General features: G+C 36.9%; 1 pseudogene; it reads left to right on the forward strand.

Annotated features, from left to right (window-relative positions):
* The first annotated feature begins 7,572 nt into the window (after positions 1-7,572).
* LOC115990530 lies at positions 7,573-16,777 on the forward strand (annotated as a pseudogene).
* Positions 16,778-20,484: the final 3,707 nt, after the last annotated feature.

Consider the following 20,484-nt stretch of genomic DNA (forward strand, 5'->3'; position numbering starts at 1 on the left):
TAAAATCAAATAATTAATGTGTAGAATATGAACATAAGCTTAATATAGAATTGATAAACAATCTAAACCAAATAAAATCACATCCACAGTAGAAATTAAAAGAAAAAGATTAAGGGAAGAGAGATGCAAACACAAGGATAACACTCGATGTGTTATCGAAGAGGAAACTGAAGCCCTCGGCGTAAAACCTCTTCGCTGCCCTCCAAGCAGTAAACAATCCACTAAAGAATGTAGTTGGGATACATGAACATCAAAAGACCCTCCAAGCCTAATCTACCCAATGTACCTAAGCCCTCCAAGCTCCTGCTCCAACGAGGTTACGCTGAACCTATTTCTTCTTTAGCTTGCCGAATTCCGCTACTTGACTATAGTATCAACCAATATGAAATTGGTCCCTTCTTAACTGCTTCCCAAACACTAAATAGCCTCCTTATAGATATGGGTATGGTGAGAAAAGATTTTGGTAATATACCTCTCAAAGATTTGACAATAGAGAGGAAGAGAGTAGAGGAATTTGAAGAGTCTCTATGTGAAGATTGTGGATGAATCAATCTTGTTTTCCTCTAGGGTTTCTCTCTCAAAATTCTCTTCGGAAGCTCTCTGAATATCGTGGGTATAAGGGTATATATATATTAGGGTGAGAAGGAATGTGAAATGTCAGTTTTTCCCAAATAGGGTGGTCTGGCGACTTGACCTCGCGATTGGGTTGAGTCGTGAGTTCAAGCCGCGAGTTAACAGCCTGGCTAGCTTAGGACTTTTGTCCTGTAGTGCAACAGCTGGCGTGACTCTTTGGCTCCCCTACATGCTCCGCACGTGTGCCAACTTTGGTGGCTTGCCATTCGCGAGTCACCCACGAGTCCAGCCGTGAGTCTCTGCATCCTTGCACAATCTTGAGCATTTCTTCACACTCTCTTACTCACTACCCTTACATAATTTCTACCTAAATACAGGGTTACTAACTGCTAAAATACAAGCAAATTTGGCATGGAATAAAGCCAACAAGATGGTTGATAAAATTCAACCTTAAAGTCTTACACTAGGTCACAATAGTACTAGGTAATGGCGGAAAAAATCTTGGACAAGCCAAAATCTGCACTCCGCACGGGGTTTAATCCTAGCACTTACTTTAATTATATGATGATGAAGACAATATATGGTGATGGTTTGTGTTAATACTTCTCACATTTTGATTGCAGCTGAAAATCTTATCAAAGAGAAGAAATTGATTGCTATCATTGGCATGCACTCATGGCTGAAAACAGCTTTAGCTGCTGATGTTGGAAACAAGAATCAAGTTCCAGTTCTTTCATTTGCATCACCTGCCATAACCTCACCAACAATTCAGCTTCGTTGGCCTTTGTTGATTCGGATGGCTAAGAGTGTTCATCATTTGGATCGGCTTGTTTTTGGAGTTTTTGCACCAAGTTGACAATGTTGGGATCCCTAAAACCCAAACTGCTACTGCACCATATAAGCGGAAATGCTAAGGTTTCAGCGGCAGTTTTCATCACTGTGGTTAAATGGTTCCTGAAGTGGAGCTGAAAGAGAAAACCCCATCTTATAACCCCATCCATGGGCAATGCCAATTTATATGATAGTCATGTACAAGTGTCAATATTGTATGATAATTAATTTCAATAGTCTTCTAGTCCATTAAGTCAACAAAATAAAATGCTATTTGTCATACATTAAACATGAAGTTAATCAATTTATAGAGCTTTAAGATTATAATATAATTCCTTCTCCAAAATATATATATATATATATATATATATATATCTTGCTAAATAAAGAAAAAGAAGTAAATACTTAGAAGAAAACCTATAATGAACTTATAAAAAAAACTACTCAATGTTAGTAGTACTGTAGCTCCAAGATTGAAAATATTTATAATTGAGACTGAACGTGAAGTTCATGAGTAATACCTTTAATTAGTGTTTTATCTAAAATATTAAAATCCCATTGAAATTTAGCATATATACAAATATAAACAAATATACATTGAAAGTGGATTAATATACCAATTTAAAATAATCTAACTTTCAATTAATATATATATTTATATATATAATTTTTCAAAAGTGTCCCTATTAACCTCCAGAATTTAAACTGATAATAAAATAATGGCTAGGTGTATATTGGAAAGTCAATAAATTAATTGACTTTTTAATTAGATAGGTATTTTGAGTATCCGAAAATAGAATATTAGGCAAATAAAAATGAGAGAAAGGCATGAGTGAGGGAATATTAAAAATACCCTCAATGTTATAGAGTGTTTGGCAGACCACAACCGTAGTTCTATTTTGATATCTTAGATGAACAAAAAAAAAAAAAATGCATAGTAGATATTGATTCGGATGGTAACAAATTGATGGGAATTGTTGGGTGCCCTATTTTTGTATTCTGCAAGCATCATCCATTTCAAGATTATGGATGTTAACGTGTATAGTGTTGTGGGCTTTAGGCCTAACTAGGTTACTTGTATAGCACACATTCTTGTACTAACTCTTACTTTTACTGCACTCATATGTCTCCTATATAAAGGCACTCATGTATATTCTTTCATTTGAAAAATACAATACAATCATTCAGTATTTCTAACATGGTATCAGAGCCACCTTCTTAGCAGTCTTGTCTTTATTAGTGGGACTCCCTTTTCAACATTGCTTCCGCCATCACAACAACCGCCGCAGCCTCTCGCCGTTGAACCTCCGATGTCATCCAGCCGTCGTTCTTGGGTTCCGGACCTGCAGCCGTAGTCGTTAAGGAGTTTTACACTGTACAGACCACTACCCTTTGCATCACCGCTGCAAATATTGGTTCAATTACGTTTGTGAAGGTACAACTGAGATCGTCTTGCGTCGATCTACACAATCGTGGAAGCCTCGACGCAATCGAAGACCGCACGCGCCCCCACGCGCCGTCCAAAGGTTTTGTTTCGCTGATCACGCGCCCCACATGCCTTCCATGCGCCACTGCACTTCTGGGTTTTCTCTCACGCGCTCCCACGTGCCACTGCTTCCTCTCATACGCCTTCATGCACTCTCACGCACTTCCCCGCTTCTCAACCCTCTTGTTGATGTCATTGCTGACGTCAACCCTTATTGCGCGTTGTTGACGTTAGCCCTCGCTGCGGGTTGCTGACGTCACTTACTTGCATCAGTCGCTGATGTCATCTTTTGACTATGGGGTTTGACCATTGACTTTGATCAGTTTGACTGTTGACTTTGACCGGGCCGTTAACCGTAACTTTTCTCCAGGGTTGACTTTTTACAGTCCAAGTGCTCCTTACCCAATTTTTCACGTAGATTTCATTTTTGTAGTCCATTTTTGCATATTTTGCTTCTAAATGGAGAATAAGGACAGGTCTTCTTCTGGTTGCCATAATCATCGCCGACAATCCTGCAAACATTTTTGCAATTTTTTACAAACGCCTTGGCCACAATATTGAGACTTGCTATGATTGCAACAAATCAGCTGTTTCAATTTCTGTTGCTACTATTGCTAACACTGAAAGTGTCCAACCAATGGCTCCCGTCTCTGCACAGTCTAAATCTTCAGGTCGCACTTTCACCATGTCCACAGATGACCTTAAAAACATCATTGTTAATGTCATTCGTATGGTTGGTAATGCATCTTATTCCTCTTCTTTCTCAGCTTTATTTGGTATGTCTCCTTCCTTTTGGCTTATGGATTCCGCTTGTTGCAATCACATGACTCTTCACTCGTCCTTATTTTTTGAACTTAAACCTGCACCACACCCTTTTAATATTCGCACAGCTAATGGTTCCACAATGTCTGGTCATAATATAGGTTCTGTTTCGACCTCTAACCTCTCAATTTCTAGAGTCTTTAATATTCCTGACCTTTCTTATAATTTGTTTTTGTGGGACAAATAGCTGAGTTAGGTTATCGCATTATATTTGATTATTCTGGATGTATTGTGCAAGATTCGAGGACGGGACAGGAGCTTAGGACTGGTCCCAGAGTTAGGCGTATGTTTCCTGTGGACAACCTTCGTCTTCCACTTGTTGCTCTTGTTTCTGTTGCTACAGTTACTACAGTTTCTTCAATTCCTTCCCTTGCACTTTGGCATACTCGACTTGGTTACGCATCTTCCTCTCAGGTACAACAATTGGCTTCTAGAGGTTTGTTAGGTTCAGTGTCTACCGAAAATTTTGATTGTGTCTCATGTCAGTTAGGAAAACAATCAGCTTTTCCTTTCAATACTAGTGAATCAATATCCACTGATATCGTTGACCTTATTCATTCTGATGTTTGGGGTCCTCTGTCTCTAGTATTGGTGGGTCTCGATATTTTGTTGTCTTTGTTGATGATTACTCTCGCTATAGCTGGATTTTTAATATGAAACATCATTCTGAATTATTGCAAGTATATTCTAATTTTGCAAAAATGGTTGAAACTCAGTTTTCCAAACACATCAAAATTTTTCAATCTAATAATGCTTTTGAATACACTCAATATGCTTTCCAAGCTGTTTTGCATTTCTATGACACTGTTCATCAACTAATTTGTCCAGGTACCTCTCAGCAATATGGTAAAGTCGAACAAAAACTTCATCATATTCTTGACATTGTTCATGCTCTCATTCTCTCTGCCAAAGTTCCTACTCCTTTTTGGGGCGAAGCTGCTCTTCATGTTATTCATACTATTAATCGTATTCCAAGTCCTGTTATCCAAAATCAAAATCCATATGAGCGCCTTTTTGGGTCACCTCCAGACTATCACCACCTTCGTTCCTTTGGATCTGCCTGTTAATTTCTTCTTCAGGCATATGAGCATAACAAACTTGAGCCTCGATCAAGGCTTTGTTGTTTTCTTGGCTATGGCTAAACTCAAAAGGGGTATCGGTGTTATGATCCTGTCTCTCATCGTCTTCATATCTCCTGCAACGTTATCTTTTGGGAACATAGCCTCTTTGTTAAGCTCTCTCACTTCCGTGCCTCCCTATCTTCCTTCCCTGTCTTAGATCTTTTTCCAGATGAGGCACATATTCCTTCTGTAGCTGCTCCTGATCCTCCTGTAGTTGCTCTTGATTCTCCTGTAGACTTCTCTGTCCAACCACCCAATATCATTGATCCCTTTCCTAGTTCACCCTTTAATGAACATGTGGAAGATGATTAGGTTGAAGACGAGCTACCTAACCCCAACCCTAAGCTTGGGTCCCCTGCTCCTGCTCTGCTTGAAGATATTGCACAAGACATTCTACCTCGTCACTCAACTCGGGTAAGGTCCATTCCAACACATTTACTTGACTATCATTGTTATACTGCCCTTGCTACATTACACGAGCCCCACACCTATCGTGAGGCTTTCACTAACCCTTTATGGAAAACTGTAATGAAAGAGGAACTTGATGCATTATTTAAAAACCATACTTGGGATTTGATGACACTCCCTCCTAGAAAATCTGTGGTTGGTTGTAAGTGGATCTACAAGATTAAGACTTGCTCTAGTGGGTCCATTGAGCACTACAAAGCACGTCTAGTCGCAAAAGGTTTTACACAGGAGTATGGGATTGATTATGAAGAGACCTTTGCTCCGGTTACTCGTATCTCATCTGTTTGTGCCCTCTTAGCTGTTGCTGCTGCTAGTAAATGGGACATTTTTCAGATGGATGTCGAAAATGCATTCCTTAATGAGGATTTAAGTGAAGAAGTTTATATGCAACCTCCTCCTAGTCTCTCTGTTGACTCTAACAAGGTTTGTCACCTTCGACAAGCACTTTATGGCCTTAAACAAGCTCCACGAGCTTGGTTTGCCAAATTCAGCTCTACCATTTCTCGCTTGGGTTACATGGCCAGTCATTATGATTCTGCCTTATTTCTTCGTCGCACTGACAAAGGCACTATTTTACTTCTCTTGTATGTGAATGATATGATCATAACTGGTGATGACCTTAGTGGCATTTAAGAACTCAAGGATTTTCTTAGTCAGCAGTTTGAGATGAAAGATCTTGGACATCTCAACTACTTCTTGGGTTTTGAAATCACTCATTTTACAGATGGACTTTATATTACTCAAGCCAAGTATGCTTCTGAACTTTTGTCTCGAGCTGGACTCACTGATAACAAGATTGTTGACACTCTAGTTGAGCTTAATGCGCATCTGACTCTCTCAGGGGGGAAATCATTGTCTAATCCCTCTCTTTATAGACGCTTGGTTGGCAGCCTAGTTTATCTCACTATCACTCGTCCAGACATTTCCTATGTTGTTCACCAAGTAAGCCAGTATCTGATTGCTCCACGATTGACTCACTATGCTGCTATTTTGCGCATTCTTCGATACCTAAAGGGCACTCTCTTTCATGGTCTTTTCTATTCTGCTCAGTTTCCTCTTATTCTCCGTACATTTTCTGATGCTGATTGGGCAAAAGATCTCACTGATCGCAGGTCCACCATTGGTTATTGCTTTCTTCTTGGTTCTTCTCTGATTTCTTGGCGAAGTAAAAAACAAACTCATGTGGCCCGCTCTAGTACTGAAGCAGAATATCATGCCCTTGCTGATACCACATCTGAGCTCCTTTGACTACGATGACTTCTCAAAGACTTAGGTGTGTCTACATCCTCTGCTACTCCTCTTTATTGTGACAACCAGAGTGTCATTCATATAGCTCACAATGATGTCTTCCATGAACGGACTAAACATATCGAGATTGATTGTCATTTTATCTGTTATCATCTTGTCCATGGTGCTCTCAAGCTGATCTCAATTTCCTCTAAAGATCAACTTGCAGATATCTTCACCAAGTCACATCCTAAAGGACGCCTTCATACTTTGGTTGACAACCTCAAGTTGGTCTCACATCCACCTTGAGTTTGAGAGGAGCTGTTAACATGTATAGTGTTGTGGGCTTTAGGCCCAATTAGATTACTTGTATAGCACACATTCTTGTACTAACTCTTACTTATACTGCACTCATATGCCTCCTATATAAAGACATTCATGTATATTCTTTCATTTGAGAAATACAATACAATCATTCAGTATTTCTAACAATGGAAATATGATAGGTACGTGGGCATTTGTTTATCCGAGGAATTTGGTAAGATTGAATCGTATCAGCTTTGCCTGATATACTTACCCTCTACATACTTTGGAGTGAAGTGGAAAAGAATATTGAATCAAGTCGACACTAACGGATTCAGCCAGATTGAAGTTAAATTTGAACCCAAAGGTCCAGGCTTGGAGGTTACAAAATGCAGGGCCCATCTGGTATCCGAGTGAGACATTGAAGACCTAATAAACCAAACTAAGGCTGGGCCTAGCAGCTGCATTATCACTCCTTACGATGAGGATGGTTTTGAGGATTCAGAAAAAGAAACCAAAATTAAGCGAAGCAGTGATGACTCTGATGGGGAAGGGGCTGGACCTAGTGGAGAAGCTACCTCTAATGACAAACCACCACACCTAAATCTAATTGAAAATTGGTTTGGGAATTCTGATTGTGAGGAAGAGGAATCTCAATGAAAGTTATAGCTTTTATGGAATCTTCACTGCCGATCAACTTTTTTTCTCTCTGATTTTTTGTAAGTCACCATCTTTTCAGCTATGCATTTTTTTGCACCTGCCATAACCTCACCAACGATTCAGCTTCGTTGGCCTTTGTTGATTCGGATGGCTAACAATGGTTCTGCACAAGTAAAATGCATAGCAGGTATTGTCCGTGCATGCAATTGGAGAAGAGTGATTGTTATTTACGAAGAGGATGCATATGGTGGTGATTCAGGAATGTCGGCTCTCTTAGCTGAAGCTCTTCAGAACGTTGAGGTGGAGATTGAGTATCGTCTGGTTCTTCCATCATTTTCCTCTGTGTCTAATACTGAAAGACTCGTACACACAGAGCTGGTGAAGCTAGAGAATGAAACGTCGTGTCGGGTTTTTGTTGTTCTTCAGTCATCATTAACGATGGTGACAAACTTATTCAGAGAAGCTAAAAAATTGAGACTTGTTGGAGGAGAGACAGAGTCAGCTTGGATAATCCCAGACAGCATTACAAACATGCTGGACTCTGTTGACAAATCCATTAATTCCTCTATGAATGGCACTATTGGAATCAAAACACAGTACTCCAATGACAATGAAGAATATGTCGAGTTTAAGAAAAGATTCGGAGCCAATCGTTCAGAGGAAGAAAACTCGAAGCCGGGAATTTATGCTCTACGTGCATATGATAGCATTAAAATCATTACTCGGGCCATAGAGAGAGGTTCTGATGACTCCAGTAGCCTTTTGAAAAATATATTATCAGGCCGTTTCTCAGGTTTTAGTGGAGAAATACGTTTTGAAGGGAAAATGCTTTCACAAAATCCCAAATTCAAGATTGTGAAAGTGGATGGGGAGAAAAGCAATGAATTAGACATTTGGACACCAGATTATAATGGGGATGTTAATAAGAATAAGAATACAAAAGAAAAAGCTTGGCCAGGGCTAGATAAGATTCCCGAAGGCTGGGCAATGCCTTCAAAAGCAAAACCAGCATTAAAGTCTTCCAAAAGGTGATGGAACAATTGAATTATACAGATACTCCGCAATATATATGAGTCCAAAAATGGATCCTATGATGAGCTGGTTGAACTTGTCCATAACAAGGTAAACTAACTAAGTTTTTATCTCTGAATATATAGTTATATTAGTCAATTCATCAATTTTTTTTTCCTTCTTGTGTCTAATGTGTATTTATTTTATGAAAATGTTAGAGATATAAACTATTTTACAATATTTTTTTTACAAATTGTTAATATGGTGAGTGATTATTGGTAAGTGACAAAGTGATATCTGTAATGGCTCCAAATGAAAAACAGTAAGAATTTGCCATAATAATAGCTTGTAAAAATGTTATAAAATAATTTGTGGCTATCAAAACAACCATTAACTTCAAGAATTGATACTAACCTGACCTAAATTTACATTGAGGACTCTTTTAAGTGCACAAATTCTAGAATCAGTATATACTAAAATTCAAGAATAAGAAGTCTTATTTTCAAGACTTTTTTTTTCTTTTTTTTTGGTAACTGAATTGATATTTCCTTTTGAGAGAGGCAGGGATGTAAGTGGGTAGACTAGAGAATATGTGTCCAAATATAGGATAACTAGTATTAAACTATTATATGTGAAATTTAAGATCAATTTTAAATTTTCAAATTTTGATTAATATTATCATTATTTTGTGGCTTCAAAATACTGACAAAGGTCTTCATGTGGACCAAATAAGGAAGGCTTATGATGCTGTTGTTGGTGATTTAACCATACTATCCAAGAGGCCAAAGGATGTGGAATTTACTCAGCCATACACAGAGTCAGGGTTGACTATGGTAATTCCAGCGAAGCCTAAGAGTCACCATGGATGTTCATGAAGCCTTTTACCTGGGGAGTGTGGTTGGTGGTCGCTTTCATCTTGATTTACACCATGTTCATAGTTTGGTTCTTGGAGCATCCATCCAATCCGGAATTTAAAGGCTCGTTGAAGGATCAGATTGCGACCGCCATGTGGTTTGCCTTCTGCTCTCTGTTCTTTGCTCACAGTAAGTATAAATGTTCAATTATAGGACTCAGAATGTTATGTTCATTGACTCTCAAAAGAAAAAAAAAAAGTTATGTTCATTGGTCGGCTCAATAATTATAAGCCTACACACACTCTTAGGCAGATCACACTAACAACCAATCTGTAGTTATATTATTGATTCATTGTTCCTGTTTCCATATACTCTTTCATTTCTCGGCTTATGAATATAACATAATCATGTTAGGCTCATTAACAAGCAACCCATCCCAGGGTTTCTAGTTAGAGATATAATTCATCATGTCAATGATCATGATAAAACTAATCTGCATTAGGCAGCCACAGTTCTAGAATAATACACTTTAGACAGGTCTAAAAACATAAATACTATATTAGCAAGGGAGTAGCAAAAAAACAACGAATAAATGCTATGTCCCACTCTTAGTATTCCACTTTATACTGCAGCAGCAACTATATATCCCATGTATCTGTGTATTTAATTTAACCGAAGAATGTTCTAAATTTAGTCTTTTATAATTTGTGGATGATATAGTTTTCTTTGTTAGGCTTGTCCTGAAAATGCAAGTGAAGTATGAGTGTATGACTAAATATAAAGAGTAGTCAGGACAATCATTGAATTTTAAGAAATCCATAATTATGCTTAGTAAAAACTCCCCAAGAACCATTGCATACTGCAGCTACTAACGTCAATCTTGACAAATCGTCATTTAGGAGTTAAAACACTCATTAGCACATGTTTTAATTTTCAGGAGAGAGGATTTACAACCACCTTACACGAGTGGTGATCGCAGTGTGGCTATTTCTAGTGTTTGTGTTAACTGCAAGCTACACTGCCAATCTCTCTTCAATGCTCACTATTCAGAGGATGGAACCGAGTGTCGCATCTATGGAGTTGCTTAAGAGGAACAACTTAACCGTTGGTTATGACAAGGGTACCTTTGTAGGCAAACTACCTGGAGGAAGTGCTTAATTTCAACTCTACCAACATCAAGGAAATTGATAGCTAAGAGAAATATATAAAGGAATTTGAAAGCAAAGGTATATCAGCTGCCTTTCTTGAAGCTCCGCATGCGAAAGTCTCCCTCCATAGATACTGCAAGGGTTACATCGCTGATACCAGTCAAACGGCCACCTACAGATTTGGAGGCTTTGGATTTGTGAGTAACATTTTTCTTAATTATATACATATATACGGCCACTTATATATATAGGGTTTGTGAGTAACCATTAACAAATACAAAAACCTTCATACTTCTTCATTTGATCATTCTAAAAAAGTAAGTAAATTTTTTTTCATTAAAATAAAAAGTACATACAAATGAATTTTGCATTTTGGGCAACAATAATCACTTCAATGTTTCATGCAATTTTTTTCCATGGAATTCAAAAGCTCTTTGATGTTTCTATTTTGTCAAATCTTGCACTTTCGATGATGCTAGGGTCCTACGGATGCTCTCGCAATTTTCAAACAATGCTAAAGAGCTCTTCTAGCTTATGTGAGTTTTTGGAAGAGGAAAAAAAGCATAGTAAGATGTGTGTAATAAATGATGCCTGCGTATGTGTGTAATAAACTTCGAACAATATCTATTACACACATACTTATTACATACACCACTTTTACATAAAAATCATGACTTGAGTCACAATTTTAATATAAAAAAAAAATGTATGTAAATTAAAGGGTATTTATAGAGACATTTCTCTTTATAAAATTACTCTCATTGTGCTTAATTTCTATCATTCAGTGTTTTCATTAGAGCTAAAGCTCTACTTTCTACATTAATACCAAATAAACCCTTTACCCTTAATTGTAGAGTTTTTGCTATTGAGAACTTTTAACGGAAAGGTTTTTTAGGATTTGACAAATTCCACATAATAGTGCACTAAAGTTCTGAATTTATAAATTATGAATATTGAATAGTAAAGTCCAAATTTCAACTTTAGCCTTAAAAGTTGTTACCAGCTTTAAGTCTCTTTCAAAACTCTAACAAAATAGCTAGATTTGTGTGTGTGTATAGTACTTGTTACCTTTTAATGCACTAGGAGACACACACCCGGAGCTCTACAATTAACAATTTGATAATTACAATAAAATTCTATTTTCTATAGCAATGCCAATCGTGCACATAATCTTTTAAATTCACGCGAATATAAATTTTGATTAAAAGGAAAGGAAAAGTAGGAAATTTAATTATGTGGGTAATAAAGAAATAGAAATGACTTTCAACTCAATTAAATTAAATAAAAGTGAAGTATTAATAAATAAAATCATGTACTTTTATTGTCTATGAGTAATACAATGATCAAATTCAATGATATTGATTAAAAAAGTGAGTAAAAACATTGGAGGTTTTAATTTAATTTAATTTTTTGATAATTTGATAGTTAGGAGAGTAGGTATTTGAATCCTAGATATCTCCATTTGAAATATTATATAGTACAGCTAAAAGGCTATTGACTTTGTTTTTTTCCTTAATCAATAGTAATTATTGTTAAAATTTCTTGCTTTCCAAGCAGGCATTTCAAAAAGGCTCTCCGTTTGCTAGAGAGTTTTCGGAAGCAATTATGAGACTATCAGAGAAAGAAGAGCTAAAGATACTTGAAAATGATTTTACTCCCCCGAATGGGTGTTCAATGATTGTGTCTTCCGATGAAACCAGAAGCTTGGGCCTACAAAGTTTCTGGGGTCTCTGCTTGATATCTTTCTCCACTTCCACCATTTGTTTTTTGCAATCCTTGATTCATTTAATAAAGAACTATCAACGCTATGAAGAGGCAAACCGAGGTAGTGTAACTCCGAGTGGGAGTGTTTGGGACGAGGCAGCTAGAATAGCAATGTACTTCTATGATAAAGGAAGAAAATGGGCAAATACCCTTTTTTGGGAAATTAAACATTCGTTTGCCCTCTTTCTGAAACTAAATAGGGAAATGCCCCTCTTTTGTAACTCGACAATAGAGAAATCGAGTTTTAATGAATAACTCGATATTTGTATGATCGAGTTAGTCTGACCCTTCGGATTTTTCCCAATAAAAAAATGTTTGTGTAGACGTTCATAACTCGGGAAACTGAAAATTGAGTTTTTTCAGTGGTTTGAATCAATAGGACCCTAACGTCTCACAACGCTATTTAGTCACTCGCTCTCCCTGTACACTCTCTTTCCCTCGCTCTCTGCCATCACTCTCTCTCTACACTCTGTCTCTCTCGCTCTGCGATCAGGCTTCCCCACTCTTCCTCGAGTCTCCATTAGTCGTCGTTGGTTCCCGCTGCCGCTGATTACAGGTACGGTCCTCTCCCTCTGAAATATTTTCTGATGTTGGTTAATGTTAGGTTGCGTTTTGTGTGGGATTTTGATTATTTTGTTGAAACTTAAGAAGTAGTAAATTTACTAATGAAGATGAGAATTTTGTTGTCTTTTATATGCTGCAATGATGATTTTCTCATTAATGAGTTTAAATGTGCTTGGGGTTTTGATGAGGGGTTTTGGCAAATCAATTGGTGGTGTTTCAGTGATGTCTCTGGGTTTAGTACAGCAACAAAAAGATTAAGTTCCTTGATATCCCTTAAAAGTTTTAGACTCATTGTTTTTGGTATATCTAGATTGTTATAAATTTCATTATTTCTTGGGATTGACACTACTTTTGTTGTGCATATCAGTCCAATGTAGAAAATTTTAAGTAACTGTACTGAAAAAACAAATTAATTCCCTAGTACCCTCAGCTTATATGTGCAACTGTATGGCTAGAGAAGCTGATATAGCAAGCATAGAAGTTCTTTTGCTTGCAATACAGCTCCTATTTGTTTTAAATTGACCATATGGATGGGGAGAGGAATAATTGAACATTTAATGGTCCTGCACCCTTTGGTGAATTTGAGATTCTTGTTTGATCCGTAAAATATTATAATATTGTTTACTCTAATTCTTTATTTAAAGAATTTGGAGAGTGAGTGCCTGCTTATTAAGGTTTCTCTAAATCAAGGTGGTACTCTTCTATAGGAGCACAAATATGTGAACTGTTTTTTGCCCCCTTTTATTTTGAGTTGGCTAGTTACTATGGATTAAGAAATTTAAAATCTTTGTGTAAATGAAAATGGGTGCTTCTATTGTGGATATTTCAAGCCCCATTTGTGCGGTTGTAACTCATTCCAACACTCGACATGTTTCCCTGGTTTCTTTTTCTATTGTCATCCATTTGCACTCATCACAAGTTTTTAGAACTTAAGATTTGCATAGATGAATTTGTCATTCGCTCTATAGCCTCATATGATATTTTGCATTAGTCAATGGTGAGCAAATAGAAATGATTGGCATGCTTTATGCATGGTTTTTTAATCTAAATATGGAAGTTTAGGTATGTGCTTCCTTATTTGCACTCTTCTATTTTTGGGTCATGCTTTGGGATACAAGGGTTTTTATGAATTTTTTTACCCGTAAATGAATCTTTTTAATATGTTTAAGTAAGGTATGTCTACATGGGATGGTGTTTGATGAGGACGTAAGGAATGATCTTTCTTTATCAAATGATTTATTTATTTTCTTCATAATTTGTCAGGTTGTGTGTTTTTTCTTAGCCAGACTGCAACTTTGTTTTTGTTAATTGAAGTCTAGCTATTTGTTTTCTATATCATCATTGATATCATTTTCTGTCAGGATGGAGACCACTGGAGTTTTATACTTTTATAATTTTATTATGTCTTGCTATTTGTTAGTTAGAAGTTTTGAATCTTGATGTGTCTACAGAAGGTGAAATTGTGATTCACAATCTTGATTTGTGATGACGTGTCTACACTCTATAGGGAGGGGAAATGTTGATTTTCTGATGTAACTGAGTGTGTAGAATTCTTGAATCTTTATATATGAGGACATAAGGCAATAATCTGTTTTTATCAATTGAAATCATTGTTCTTTCCCCAACATGCGAGTGCCTCGGTTAAGGAAAAAAAAATGATTGTCTTTAGTTTGTCAGGTTGCAACTTGTTTTATGGTAAACACTGATTTTTCATTAGGTCTTGCTATTTATTGTTAGTGAAAAGACTTTAACTCATGGTTTGTCTACGTGAGGGAAAATTGTGATTTACTTTTGCAGCAAGGTTATGGTGTAGAAGTGTTGAATCTTTATTACTGTTAAGGGGCAATATGAAAGCCCTTGAAATATTCTTTTGATTTCACATTTTTTACCGCTGAATGTTTGAATGTTATCTTCTCACTTGCTCAATTTATTTTATGGATTTTGTTTCTTGGCAGTTTTTTTAAGGCATATATGTTTGATCCGTTTTTCTTGATCGCTTTGGTCCTCTTTATTAGGTACACAAATATTTTAGGTGGTGCACAAAAGTAATAAGGAAAAAGTTAACAACGAAAAAGTGAACAGAGCAAAGAAAAGGGTGTTGTTCTCACATTCATTGAGGAGTCCCTTTTTTAAATTAATGGTGGGGTTCATAATAAATTTGAGAGGAGAGGGTTTCATTTCTTCGTATTTTAGGAGCACTTAAATTTTTAGATTTTGGGGTTCATAATAAAGCTTAGATTTTGGATACATTTTTAGGGACTTTGTAGAGGAGAAGAAAAAAGTATTTAGTTTTTATGACGGTTGATTATAGTTCTCATAAAAGTGGTGTTATAACTTATATTTTCATAAATAGTTAATTAATAATTATCCTAAGCTTTAAGAAGTGATTTAAATAGTTTTGAAATAATTTTTTTTATGGCAAGTTCTTATTTATTTAAGAAGTGATGTTGAAAATCTTGTGCTCAAAATATAATGTCTTACTAAATCTATGCTTTTATTTTATATTAATTGTGGTTTACTTGTTAGAAAATTGCTAACAATGTATTTGCTGCCATGTCAGATATGCAGGCACTAGATAGAGTGCGGCCTGGACCCGATGTGGATACCCAGTTGGCCCAGCAGCCAAATCATCGGTCAAGTCCGCTTTGGAGGTGCGCCGCTGACGAGGTATATAGTAGTATTATTAATACATGTTTGTTTTATAATTACCTCGTGTTTAATCTCCTAACACAATACTCATTCGTGTGTAGGAGGTGCCTGGCATGAAAAAGGTTCGACGCCGTAAATGTGTATTGCCACAGGGTGGGCTAGATCCACGTATCATGCAACACATAGATGCAACAGGGTTGACTGGTTTATTCAAGGTTCCTGATATGGAGGTCGACCACGCCTTGATCACGGCGTTGGTTGAGCGGTGGCGTCCGGAGACGCACACGTTCCACTTACCCCATGGAGAAATGGGTATCACCTTGCAAGATATGGAGGTGATGCTGGGGCTTTTGGTGGATGGGTTGCTTGTCACTGGGAAGACAGACTACCAATGGAGTGAGTTGTGCGAACAGTTGTTGGGCCATAAACCTCCACCCTCGATACCAAAGTCAAACAAGTCTACCCTTGCTGAGGCGAGGATAAAATACACCTGGCTTGATGCACAGTTTGCCGATCCCTTAGCTGCGGATACTGGTGACGAAGTCGTGCAGCAACATGCCCGCCACCACCTACTTGTACGGATGGGGGCCCTTTTGTTCATGGACAAGTCTGCGGACCGGGTCTCACTGGTGCCTCTACAGTTGCTCAACCCAGTCAGCAATGCGAGACGGTATAGCTGGGGTAGTGCAGCATTGGCCTGGCTGTATAGGCAACTTTGTGGTGCATCGAAGAAGGATGCGATGCAGATTGGAGGAGCACTCTTGTTGGTGCAGCTATGGGCCTATTCAAAGTTCCCACAATTATGCCCTGTTGTGAGGCCGCCTCTACCGCCAATGCACTCAGGGCCCCTTGCCATTAGGTACGTTCATTGAGTTCTCGTTATTTGTCTCTTTCATATAATTAAGAATATGCCAAACTAACAAACAAAATAAACTTATCAATGCTTAGTATAAGGATGTGAAATATAAAAGCAAAGTTTGTTAAATGTAAGGTTCAGTAATGAGCATTTTTCGACACCCCATGTTTGGTAGGTGGAGCGGGCCAAAATGCACCGCAGAGCATGCCACACACATCCTTGCTGCGTACCGGGCGTCACTGGCTACACTACAGGCCGAGCAGGTATTCGGTTAATTTAGTTTGAATTCTTATGACCACGTTCCCTCAATTCTTATGACTACGGGCCGAGCACATTTCCCTTAAATGCACCGCACATGCTTTTATTTTCGTTTCCCTTAATTGCATGACCACGTTTTTATTTTTATTTTATTTTGAGTTCTTGGATTGTTGTAGGAATGAGTTGATTTCATAATACCATCCCATCATTTTGTTTGATACTTGGATTTCCATCCCATCATTTAACTCAATTGGAATGTCCATCGTGAAGTACTTCACATTAGAACTTCCATTTGTAGTACCTGCATGAATACAACCAAACATAAAGTAAAAAATTCTTGAATGTTAAATCAAAGGGTTTTTTCCAAATTGGGTTGGATTGAAGGGTTTTTTCCAATGCAACCCAACTCACATGACTCAGGTTAAGTTGGGTTAAATCAATGGGTTATATATAAATTTAGTCATATATATATAAAGTAGAATTTGGCTATATTCTTCATTATGTACGGAAACGTTTGTGATTTACACCGAAAAAAAAAAAAAAAAACACAGAATAAATTGTCCCTTTTCCAAGATGTTTGAAGGATGTGCAACATGCGCAAAAGATTGAGCATGAAGTCTTGGTTTAGTGCAAGACAGTGAGTTCAAACTTGTGTTGCAACCAAAAAACAATAACTCCACCAATTGTTACAAATGTCATTAATATGATGCAATGAAGAGAAGACGCACATATTGGATTATGTAATTGGTTATAATTCAATGAGAAATGAATTTACCTAAGAGTATACCAAAGATAATCAGATTTGTCTTTGGTTGTATTTGTGTGCTCAAGTAATTCATTTGATTTTAATGATGCATCTTCGAAACTCACGATGACATCTTTAAATTCTTTCCAGCTACTAACTGAATCAAAAGTTTGTGTTCATTTTCTGATTATGTCATTATACATCGTTTCAACCTATTTAACATGAGAAAATAGAACTTTTAGCCTGCTATGAAAAGAAGCTAAAAAATTTCAAAACAATATTTCTTAAGACTTTATATAAGGCGAATGATTGTAAACGCAGAAGATATCAATTAAATTCTAAACAACAAATTTCCTACTATAAACTTGACAAATATGGGTCTTTTCAGAATAAGGGAATTAAGGCATATTAGAATACAAATGATATTTTCAAAACGCAAACAATATATGCTACAAATTTGATTAAACAAATAAAATTTAAGCTAGTACGGTTTGTAATTAAGCTTGTACAGTTTGTAAAGTCCCATTTACATCTACCCTTGCAAAACATCTACACATACCGAAGTCCCATTTACATACATCTACCCTTGCAAAACTTCTACACATACCAATCTAAAGTCACATTTTCCAATGTCAATGCGTAATTGGATGCTACCTCGTTTTCCAAATAACTATAGAACGCAAAGAGATTCTGACGAGAGGGAATACTATGCCGGATTGCAACAGGAGTGGGAATTTCGTGTGAACGAGTCCAACGCTCTACACAATGATCTCCTGCAACTCGGAGCGCCTCTTGTCGAGTGTAGCTCGCTCACACTACCACGACAAAACATGCACCAATATGAGCATGCAGTGACGAAAATAAAAAAAGAGAACAATCTTATGATACTTCGTAGGTCCAGGTATCATAAGCTACAATTGGCGGAGGAGCAAGCTGCTGCAACGAACAGGCAACTCACTCCGGCAGAACGTAACAATGTCCTCAACTACGAGGACTACCTATCAGAATGAATGCCACTGTGGTGTGTGTGTGTGTTATGTCTATGGTTAAGTTAATAATGTTAGTGTAAGTTATTTTATGTTTTCTATGTTATGTCGTACGTGCTTATTGAAAAACATCATGTGTGAAAATATTTGACTTTTATGACTTATGTGAGAATAATCTACATTACGAATAACGTGCATGTTTCTCATAATCAATAATAAGGTTTACATAGTACAAATGCAACCATACATATAACACATAGTTAAGCAAAATAGTTCTCCAACAAAATCTAATTACACCACGATACGACACGATTACTCTTCATCTGACATCTCCACGTCTGACTGATAAATGGGATCAGCAAGAAGTGATTGCATGAAATGTGCATGCTCGTACCACCCTTCCTACACTGACTCTTGAATCTCGACTTGGGTCCGATATCGATTAAGACGTATCTTCATTCAATTATTTTTTTCTCTTATGCGGTTCAATGCTTTACGAAGTTCGTCGATGCTGTCTCTGGGCATCTGTGATGCGAGTCGCCGAGGCACTGGCAACTTAAAACCAACCAACTCATCATAAAACATTTGTAGTTCATGAAATAACCAAGCCCACTCCTGTCTCATGGTATTGTGAACGTAAGCACTATTTCGCAAATTCAGATTGATTGGATAGCTGAACTCATCTTCCAATACCCAACAACGACCCATAGCAGTGAACACATCATGAGGCCTATAGAGTTGTGGGTTGCCAAAACCAGACATTGACACTGAATACAATAACACCAAATGATCAAGTTAACAGTGTGTATCAACTGTTGCTAAATAATGTAATCCTACATAGAATGGTACACAGCAAAGACATTCATAAAATTGTGTACTATTGCATGCTAAAAATGAAATACTGACACTAACACCAACAGTAACATTTGACCATAAACAATAAACATTGTTGGTAATGTCTACACATTGTCTTCAACACTAAATGTTGTTGTAAATGTCTGACCAATGATGATTATGTGCAATACAAAATGTTGCTATAGTAAAGAAATTATTTCATTCTCTTGTGACCAATGTTTACTACAACAAATAACCAAAATCACACCAATGTACTTACTTCACATTCATTCAACCTAAAAAATCAAAATTTAGTACAATATCAAATGAAAATAACATTGCCCTAAAATTGTGATGTGAATTTTTTACCTGAGGTGATACAAATTTCAATTGAGTTTGAAAGCCGCTATTGATCTGTGGAGGAGTTCCAACTCAGTTCAGTAGAAAGCACGACCTTAGTTCAACAAAGAGCAAGGCACACTGAGTGGGAGAAGGTGTGCAGAAATTATAAGAGAATAACTCGACTTTACGGATATCAAGTATACTTTATAACTCGATATTACAGGAATCGAGTTACATTGAAACACTCCACCTGACACAAAGACAGTACGAAATCAGGGTTTATAACAGCATAACTAACTCGATTTTTAAGTAATCGAGTTATGTAGAAATTCAAAAAAAAAATGCCAGCAGTGCGGGAAAAACCTGTATATAACTCGATCATAGGAGTATCGAGTATTTCATATAACTCGATTTTAGTATTCTCGAGTTACAAAAGAGGGGCATTTCCCTATTTAGTTTCAGAATGAGGGCACAAGGATGTTTAATTTCCGAAAAAAGGGCATTTGCCCATTTTGGCCATGATAAAGAGATGGGGCTAAGGAGAGCTCAATCTTCAAGCGAACTGAATCTGGTTATGATACAAAGCTAATCCATGGCCATATCCACAAAGCTTTATAATATTTAATTCGAATCATGAAATAGAACCCTTTTTAAATAGAGGGATACTTTCTGTGTCATAACCATGGAAGTGATGTAGGATAGAATATAGGGTTTAATTCTTTTGTTTATTACTTTTTGTACAAATATTTAAGCAATTTTTGGAATTTTCGGATTATGCTTTCCAAAAAAATAATTTAGTGTTCTTTTATGGTATTGTACTAATTACAATTCATTTACCATTGGCGCGATAGTTATTCCATAAGTATAAGTGCTTGTAGGATGTGGAGGGTAAAGGCTGAGGTTCAAGTCTCTAGGAGGGTGTTTCACACATATATATACTTTAAATTAGAGTTGAATTCTATCTTAAAAAAAAAAATCAATT

This window comes from Quercus lobata, chromosome 5, assembly GCF_001633185.2.
Source record: "Quercus lobata isolate SW786 chromosome 5, ValleyOak3.0 Primary Assembly, whole genome shotgun sequence".
Taxonomy (NCBI): domain Eukaryota; kingdom Viridiplantae; phylum Streptophyta; class Magnoliopsida; order Fagales; family Fagaceae; genus Quercus; species Quercus lobata.